This window comes from Trachurus japonicus, unplaced genomic scaffold (genome assembly GCF_045865225.1).
Source record: "Trachurus japonicus isolate A0001 unplaced genomic scaffold, Traja_1.0 AP031043.1".
Taxonomy (NCBI): domain Eukaryota; kingdom Metazoa; phylum Chordata; class Actinopteri; order Carangiformes; family Carangidae; genus Trachurus; species Trachurus japonicus.
Window position 1 is genome coordinate 1 of NW_028221176.1, and position 10000 is coordinate 10000.

At 45.0% G+C, this 10000-nt stretch overlaps 1 pseudogene; it reads left to right on the forward strand.

Annotated features, from left to right (window-relative positions):
• The first annotated feature begins 468 nt into the window (after nt 1–468).
• On the forward strand, nt 469–5159 carry LOC146959802 (uncharacterized; annotated as a pseudogene).
• Nucleotides 5160–10000: the final 4841 nt, after the last annotated feature.

A 10000-nucleotide genomic window follows, 5' to 3' on the forward strand; every position in this document is an offset into this window, starting at 1 on the left:
CCACTCAAACGCTCTGGTGGAACAAGTTGTGACCTGCACATTCACAACGCTAGGAGATAATTTTGAACGTTACAAAGACTGTGTCGTTCTCTAGGTAATACTAGAGAGTGCTTGCTGATAAATGCATATCAGCTCGGTTTTGCATGATTTTTACAATACCACAGTTAAAAATGGTACATATCAAATATATTAAATGGCAATGACAATCTCAGTGGCAAATCATTACAGCCCCAAGACAATTAAAGCAAAAGTCTGAACAATTAAATAGGTATTAAGTTGGCCTTTTGAAGGCGTCAACTGACTCCATTTCGTACGCTGGTGAGTGTGGTAGATCGTTCCCAAGCTTTTGGGAAGCAACAGTCTGGAAGGAATCGGGTATCTTCTGGTCCGGAAACGATCTTTAGTGAACGGAACCATCAGCAGATTCTGATCCTTAGGACCACAGAGCCAGTGCTGGGATTTATAGGCATGGATAAGGTCAATGATGTAAGATGGTACCTCTGAACCAGAATTTTTAAATTGATCCTAGAGGTAAATGGGCTTGCAGCCAATGTTAGTGCTTTAAGTAATAGGGGATATGTGTGGTCTCCTTATTTGTGCAGGTCAACTGTCTCATCTCTGCCCCTCTTTTCACTAGCACGCCCGAAGCACGAAGGTATTGTGTGCTGACGAATCAATGGATATCCCTTCAGTCGAATGGTCACCAACCCAACCAACATAAACCTAAAATTTCACCTCACCAATTTGAACATATGGATTTGTGGGGTGTTTTTAGGAGATTGGTGTCAGAGCTTTAGAAACCTGTTGGTGGATGTCACACATGTCAAATTCACAGTCAATTTATGAGAATTGTACCCGAGGTTCGATGACTTCCTGCCAGTGTTGTGATGCTGCTCCTGCTGATGCACTGCGGTGGGAGAAATGTATGGTTTGTAGATAAATGCCTTGTGTCATCTTACATTTGTTTTTATTGTCAGTACTCCTTCCTTCATTTCGTTTCGTTGAGCAGTTTGTTTGCTATTGATTTCTCGGCTCTGCTCTGTCAGTCAGTCTGTCTGTCAGTCAGTCAGTCAGACAGTAAGTCACGTTCAGTCCTCCTCTATATGATTGAAAATATCAGTTTCCCTACCCCCTATGAGTACTAGCGTGTGTTAAATTCTTCTCTGATTCTTCATATTGACTCATGGACAGTTACAGGTATTCTTATCCGTTTGTCCACAACCCCTATCGTTATTATTACTCATCATCAGTCAAGTTATAGTTCAGTACACGTGAGCGTTGTTTTGTCTGAGTCATCCACAAAGTGCACTGCAGTGGCCTTACGATTACTGCTGCACACTGCCAACTGTCATCACATCACACACACACACACACACACACACACACACTTTGGTGTTTGTTCAGTGTGTGGTTGTGAGTCTTAACAGATACTATCTGTTTGTGCATCTGCTTCAGTCACTCTGAACTATTCAACTCACTCTGGGGTAAAGGTTTGACAGAGGTCAAGATGTATCTCACCTCTGGCTCGTCTTCAAGAAATGAGCTCTATTGATTTTTTTTTTTAAGTATATTTTTGGCTTTTTTTTGCCTTTACTTGATAGATCAGTAGAGATAGACAGGAAAGGGGGAGGCAGAGAGAGGGGGAATGACATGCAGGAAATGGCTGCCCAACACGGGATTCGAACCAGGGCCGCCTGCGGTGAGGACTATAGCCTCTACATGGGGCGGCCGCCTTAAAGTGAAATTCCGGCGTAAGTGTAAACCATGGTCAAACACACCGTAACACCGAGTTAGACCCCCCCTCGAGAGATCAATTTGCCCGACCGCTACATTCACGAGATCCACCAACTTCAGCAAATACCGCAATATCGCCACACACGGCGCTGTCCGGATCCACTGTTCTTGACCGCTAACCAAAAACGCCACCATTTGCCCAAAATAATGCTCAGAACTGCACCAAATGTCATCAATAGGTGCACCACAGTGGTCCCAGCACGTAGTACGAGTTGTCAAACATCTGGCTAGCTTTGCCTGTTTTCTGTTAGCAAGAGAGATGCATCAACTAAACTCACCTACTTCTCCTCCGGGAGCCGCCTCGTTTGGTGAGGAAGCCACTGACGAGGTCGTATCACCGAGTGCAACGGAGTTCCGCAGCTCAATCAAACAATTACCTCTTGGAAATTCAATCAGAGTTTTTTTTTTTTTTTATCTTGCCATATCACTTTTATAACTATTATTAATCGAAGTGCTGGCCACGATATAGGCGCCAAATGAGCATTTTTAAGAGGCTGCGGAAATCACGGTTGCACTCGTGTTGATCGACATCGTCAGGGCTTACCTCACTACGAGCCGCTCCCGGAGGAGAAGTAGGTGAGTTGGAGTTGCATCTCCTTGCTAAAAGAAACAACAGGCCCAAAGATAGACAGATGGTTTGACTAACCTCGTATACTAATGGCATGCTGGGGACCCTGTTTTTACTATTGATGACATTTGGTTGCTGTTTCTGAGCATTATTTTGGGCAAATGGGTGGCGTTGTTGGTTAGGACGGGTGATTTGACCGATTCATTTTTCGTATCAGACAGTGGATCCGAGACAGCGCTCGTGGCTGTGGCGATATTGGCTGGTATTTGCTGGAAGTTGGTGGTGGATCTCGTGAATGTAGCGGTCGGGCAAATTGATCTCTCGAGGGGGGGTCTAACTCGGTGTTACGGTGTGTTTGACCATGGTTTACACTTACGCCGGAATTTCACTTTAACCCCTGTGCCATGCACCGCCCCAGCTCTATTGATTTTGATCGGAGGTAAAACAGCCTGAAGAACTAAAACATACCAACCCTGGTTGTTAAGATATATGGTGAGTACATACACATGCACATACAATTATATTATATATCTATATACACACACACATCTTGTGTTTTAAAGTCTCAGACGTTATAGTGTGTGTGTGTGTGTGTGTGTGTGTGTGTGTGTGTGTGTGTGTGTGTGTGTTGACATACCTCAGCATTAAGTCCTCAGGCTCTTATCTGCCTGGGGGAAGTAATTCAACCTGCTCTTATTCAAATCAACCTCCACCGCACATGGAACACACACACACACACACACCACACCTCACCAACACACACACACACACACACACACACACGCCCACACACACACGCACACCAACACACACGCACACCAACACACACATCACAGTGTGAGGCAGAGGAAGTGGACCAATCAGCTTGTGGGTGGGGCGGGAGCCTCAGTGTTATAAATAATCTCAGTGTGTGCAGGGGACAGGTACAGGAGGAGGCAGCAGTTGTGTTTGTGTGGGCTTTACAAACACACACACTGGGTAAACAGATAGTAATGGCGTCCATTCATCCCGGAGCAGGAGTCTGAACCCCCCACCACTGTGCCGATCTTCCCACCCCAAGCAGGAGCTTTTTCTTCCTTTGGACCTTGATCCCTTCTGGCTTCAGGCCTCTTCAGCCCCCAATATCCACCACAGGACCTAGCCTGTTACTCTGGACACCCACAGCGAACACCCCCCCTCTACTTCAGAAGCCCGGTGCCAGCCACCCTCCCCAAACACCGGGCCTGAAAGGCCCACGTCCCCAGGGCCACAGGACTCCCCATTTTTTTCCCCCACCCCCTCTTACCAGCCTCCACAACCCCTGGTTTCTCTCTGCCCATCCCAGACCACCTGCTGCACCACGTCCGTCCGCCGTACTCCTATTTCTGCCCTCCATCGGTTTGCAATCCAAAGTGACGTTGCCCAAGCAGCGGAGCTGACGCTGAGTCAGATCTATCACTACGTCTCCTACAAACTTCCCCTTTCTATCAGCTGTAACTAAGGATGGCTGGCAGAACTCCATCCGCCACATCCTATCGCTCAATTCGGGGACTGCTTTCAGGAAGGTTACCCGAGCCGACAACGACCAGGTAAAACACACTCACACTGACACTTAAAGGACAATTCTGGGCAAATTCAACTTGGGCTGTATTTTTTAGGTCTAAAAGAATGATATCTGATAGATTTTCAGTTTTAAATTGCTCCTGTTTTGCTGGTAGTTGTGTCTGTCCCCGCATTCGCCACAGGGCTAGCGATGAATGGGAGCAGGATGTAAGTTCCGCTGCTGTTTTCATCCCTCCAAAGCCACAGATAGCGTCAGTTGCCTACTCAAAAACATCTCTCGAGAAAGTTTATCTACTTCAAGCAGAGGTCAAGAGTTGAATTTCCCGTGTTTATGACACAATACGGGGAGCTTTCCCCTGAGCTGCACATGAACACACCGAGCGTGTCAACTTGGGTCTCGCACGAGACTTTGAATTAGTTCTAGTTTTACAAACATGTCGGCTTGCTTGAAGTAAACAAACTTCTCGATACATTCAGAGGTTTGTGTGGAGATCAGTAAAACTGAAGTTAGAACCGATCAGCCCGCAGAAACCAATGTGGTCAAATTGTTTTTGTAAAGATTAGAAAAAACCTTTTTCCTCTGTAGTTTAATAATTTTCTTGATGTCTCCCTCACTCACAGGTAAAGGAAACTACTGGACTCTCGACCCGAACTGTGAGAAAATGTTTGACAATGGAAATTTTCGCCGTAAGAGAAAAAGGAAGCTCACAGCCACTGGCAAGAAGCCTTCCTCCTCCTCTTCCTCCACCTCCCCCTCCTCCTCCTCCTCCTCTTCCTCCTCATTTGAACCCAGCCCTGATATTCCTAGGATACACTGCGATGGTGGTGATGGCATGGACCTCGCTGCTCTCTCAGGGCCCAGCCCCCCCAGCCACGGCAGCGTCCGGTGTCACCCCCAGGATGGCCCCCTCCACCCCCACCACCCAGCATGTATGTGCAGATGCCGGACCATGTACCCCCCTCCCCTCCGCAGAGTTACCCCTCCTCCTGCTTGCCCCGTGCTGTGGTACCTCAGTGGGATGGCTGCAGCTCTTCCACTCCCCTCCTCTCCCCCTCTCATCACTTCTCACCCCCTCCTCTCTCCCCCTCCTCCCAACTGACACCCCCACACGACCCCCCCCCCTCACTCTACTTGGACCTGCATGATTGTGGTCCTCACCTGGAGCTCCAGCAGTCCCAGGGCCAGTGTGGGCCTCTGTTCTCTGGGGGCTTCAGCGACATTTTGCCCCTCGACCCTCTGGTTCTCCACTTGTGACATTGTGAATGTTTTGTATTTATCTTAGTTTTCTCTTAACGTTACACAAGATGTTTGTTTTCTTATAGTGTAAATATGACTTGGACTCGTGTGTGGATTAAAAAAAGAGAAAAAACATTTTTGACACTGAATCATGTGATTTTTTTTATTTTGACCTGCTGAGCAAACATCAACATCAACCACAATAAATCATTTTTAAACAAATGATATACGTACTTAAAAAAATATATTTACTGAGTTTACTGAGATTACATGACTTCAAAGTCACGTGACTGACAAACTGGACCAGAACCAAAGAACCAAACACCTCAGCTCTTCTCTTTAAGTTTCCTCAAATTCATGCTGCATTCATGTAAAATTGGGCAGACGACAGACGGACGACAGCCGCTGCATGTAACGGCATAAACAAGCGTAAAGCGTAAACAAGTGGTCCGTCAGCACTAAGGAATCACTTACACATGTTACATGTCAAAGTATTCTTATATTTTCTTTGTAGAACCCCCCCCACACTGTGTCTTTTCACACACAGCTGTGCCACCCCTCTCGTCCTCTGTTGGGCCCCTGCATCCGTATTTTAGCAGTATTCTCCTGTCATTGACACACTGCCATATGACACTTATTACACTATTTGTGATGTCACTGCTTTCAATGAACGTGCATGTGCAAATGTTATTCACTGCTCCGGGGCTTCAGGTTTTGTTGAGCTGCATCATGAACACAAAGCCTGGATCTGTTGAGCCTCTTTCGCAGTACAGGCCTCATATGGCATTGATCAGAGGTCACTTCAGTAGCACAATTCATGTAAGATATCATGGAGACTGTGGGAGGTTAATTAAAGAGGTTAGTGAAGTACTTGAACTGAATTTACTGCTCACTGTGCCGAATGAGTTTATTGACTGAGGTCATCGTGTTTGGACCTAAACACCTCAGGGACACGTTCTCTAATCAGATCACTACTCTAGATAGCATCACCTTGACCCCGAGTACAACTGTGAGCATTTTTGACCAGGACCATTCCTTCAGCTCCCACATAAAACATATGACTAGGACCGCCTTCTTGCATCTGCGCAGTATCGCTAAGATTAGGAATATCCTCTCCCAGAGTGATGCTGAGAAACTGGTGCATGCATTTATCACTTCTAGGCTAGACTACTGTAACTCTCTCCTGTCAGGATGTCCGAAAAACTCTCTAAAGAGTCTCCAGCTGGTCCAGAATGCCGCAGCGAGGGTTTTTGACAGGAGTTAGTAAGAGAGAACACATCTCTCCCACTTTAGCTTCTCTCCACTGGTTTCCTGTAGGATTTAGGCTCTTAATGATACAGCTCCATCCTATCTGAAAGACAGACTAACTACATTTTAGTCTAGGCTTATTAAGACCTTCCTTTATGACAGAGTTTTTAGTTAGGGCTGGTTCAGGTAGCCCTGAATCATTTTATAGCTACACTGCTATAGACTTAGACTGCTGGGGGACACATCTGGTTACATGTGCAACCCCCCCCCCCCCCCCAGTATTTTGTATTTTGAATCCATAATAAATGATTATAAAATATTGTGTCATTATTGAAACTTCCATGTATCATCCTGTTGCCTGTTGTCTGACAGAACTCACATCAACAGAGTGGATGTCAGGACTCATGTAATAAACAGACCTGCAGCAGCTGCGTTGTCTACACCAGCACACACACACCCACACACACACACACACACACACACACACACACACACACACACACACACACACACACACACACACACACACGCACACACACAGATGAGTGTGTCTCATCTCAGGCAGCTGAAACTGATGATCTATTGATGACTCTATTATCACAATAAACACAGAAACAAGGAGTGTGTGTGTGTGTCCTTGGGGAAGAGCTGTCTGAAGCTGTGGAGTGTAAACAAAAGGCACACTTACACCTCATCCACTAATCACACACAAACGCGCACATTAAAGCAAGCTGATTGTTTCTATGTCGCCTGAAGATCTGATCACTGTCATTAAAGTGTTGATGACACAACATGAGGAGGAGGCTGAAAGTGTGCTGAGTGTTTACTGACACTTGTCTCATCAATGAGAGCATAGTGACAAAACACACCTACACCCACACACACTGATATCAGATGGTTCAGTCACAATAATTACGAATTTAACAGGTATGGAGTGTGTGTGTGTGGGGTGGGGGGTATAAGTCAGTCTCATTTAACCTTGTTTGACAACCTGCATCACTGACTAACTTCTGTGTGGAGAACACGGTGCAGTGTTTCTCCAACAACAAACCCTGGGTGACCAAACACTGCAAATGAGAAGAAGAGGGTTTTTCATCCACACGAATACGGATTGAATGAATCCGCATAAGTATTTTATCGTCCAGACGCTCTAACCTGTAATCTGAGATACACCGCCATGGCCGTTAGTGATTCCCAATCAGGGCTACACCAGTATATTGCAGGGGGGTACGTGGAGAAATGCATTGTAATGAATGTAATGAAATCATAGCAACACATAGATTGTGAACTCAAAGTTAGCTTTTTAATAATAAAATAACACCTGTTATAGCATTGTACTATGACAATTCTACAATTCTGTGAAGACACAAGCAGGTACGATGGAGTATTAGGGCCACATTGACAAATAAAAAAATCACCAACTTCGAGAATAAAGTCGTAAATTTACGACTAAAGGCTCAGGCCGAGACAAAAAAGGTTGGGAACCACTGCGTTAAATCATCAGTGATCGTCAACATTTAATCATATTATAATGTTTGAAGTGGGGAAGCTTTCCTTCTTCTTGTCTGTTTTTGGTGTCTATGTGTGGCAGCGTTACAGCGCCACACAAGCTCCACACAGGCCTGGAGTTTGTACTACAGTGTTTTCACTAGTTTTCAATGGATCCATGTGTACGCAGATATTTCTTGAAACGATGCCGTGTTTACAGAAAACTTTTTCAAAGCCAACAAGAAAAAGTTTGTTTTGGGGCGAAGCTCCGTTTTCATATGGATAAGGCCTGAATCTGCTCTGCTCCCCTCCACACCCACCAAAGCCCAGACATAACGGCACCTCTACACCACACCCCTCTCCCCTCTTGAACATCTTTGTCACCAGCACCCCACCCCTCCACTCTCTGCCAGAGTTATCCATACACCCCAGCCCCCACCTCACTAATAATAATAATACATTTTATTTGTTGGTGCCTTTCAGAGCACCCAAGGTCACTTAAAGGGGAATTTCCGTTTTTTACAATCTGGACCTTATTTGTAGCATAAAATACGATCATTTACTCACCCAGATAACTTTGGTGTCATTACAAATCGTTCCAACGAAATTAGATCCAGCCGAGAGCCGCGTATATCCGTATAATGTGAGTCTACAGGGCAGCGGAATGCAGCCTCTAAATAACACATTATCTGCAGAGAAACTCCTTCATTTCACCAATATTTTGTTATGATATGCTAGTGCTATTCCCCTCTGAGTCCGGGGTGACCTGTTATCAACATCCAGGGTCTGTAGGTTAACTACTTACCTCTGACCTGGATGATGTCATCTTTGAGTGGCGTGCGGCGCGGCTTGTTGCTACCGCTACTATGGTTCGTTTGTCAGAACAAAATGAGCAGCTGGACGAAGTTCAGCTTCCACAGGCTTCCCCTCCACAACTTGGACTCACTAAAGCTCTGGCTAGTTGAGCTAAAAATGGACCTGAATGCTGAAGCAGAATGATTATTATCAGAATGAGCCGCGTGACGCTCAGAGATGACATCATCCAGGTCAGAGGTCAGTAGGTCAACCTACAGACCCCGGATGTTGATAACAGCTAACCCCGGACTCAGAGGGGAATAGCACTAGCCTATCAGAACAAAATATTGGTGAAATGAAGGAGTTTCTCTGCAGATAATGTGTTATTTAGAGGCTGCATTCTGCTGCCCTGTAGACTCAATTATACGGATATACGTATGTGGCTCTCGGCTGGATCTAATTTTGTCGGAACGACTTGTAATGACACCAAAGTTATCTGGGTGAGTAAATGATCGTATACACAAATAATACAAATAAAAATACAATATCAAAAATACATAAAATACAAACAAAAAGGAAATACAATATGACAATGACATAAATGAAAACATCCCTCCCTATAGTGATAGGGAGTGGGCAATTTTGAACAGGTGTGGAAATGGAGTTGAAGTGTGGATGTGTAGTGGGAGTGAGTTCCACTGAACTGAGTTTAAATTGAGGTGTGGAAAGCAGAACATGTATATACAATATATACAATGATGTTTATGCAGTTGTTTAGTTTGTTCAAATACTGCACAGTGTGGGGGGCATATACAGGGAAATAAATGTAGACGCTGTAGCAGAATGTAATGAACACAGAAATAAATCAATACAGGCCAGCTAGCTCACCCTGAGCTTTCTCCTGGTTTTTCTTGGGAGTTTCCCCTCAGTGGATGTGAGGGTCTAAGGACAGAGGATGTTGATGCTTTGAAAAGACCTTTGAGACAAACTGATAAATAAAATTGCCTTGCCTTGTTCTTTTGTGTAGCTGTTAGTTTCCTAGCTGTCAGTTGTATAATGGTTAACTGTTGTGTTACCTCTTAAACTAACTGATTCTGATTTGTTTACCAACATGGTAGAAATTTCACTATTTCAAATAAAAAATTAGTCATTAACAACACATTGTCCAGGTGGATCATGACAGTTTGTTATTATTTTTCCCTTGGTTACCACCATAACTGTCATAACGTCCTAATTATATCTACCAGTGTGTGTGTGTGTGTGTGTGTGTGTGTGTGTTGCAGTGATCCTGTCCCAGCATGTCTCCTACCTGTTCTGCCACCCCTATA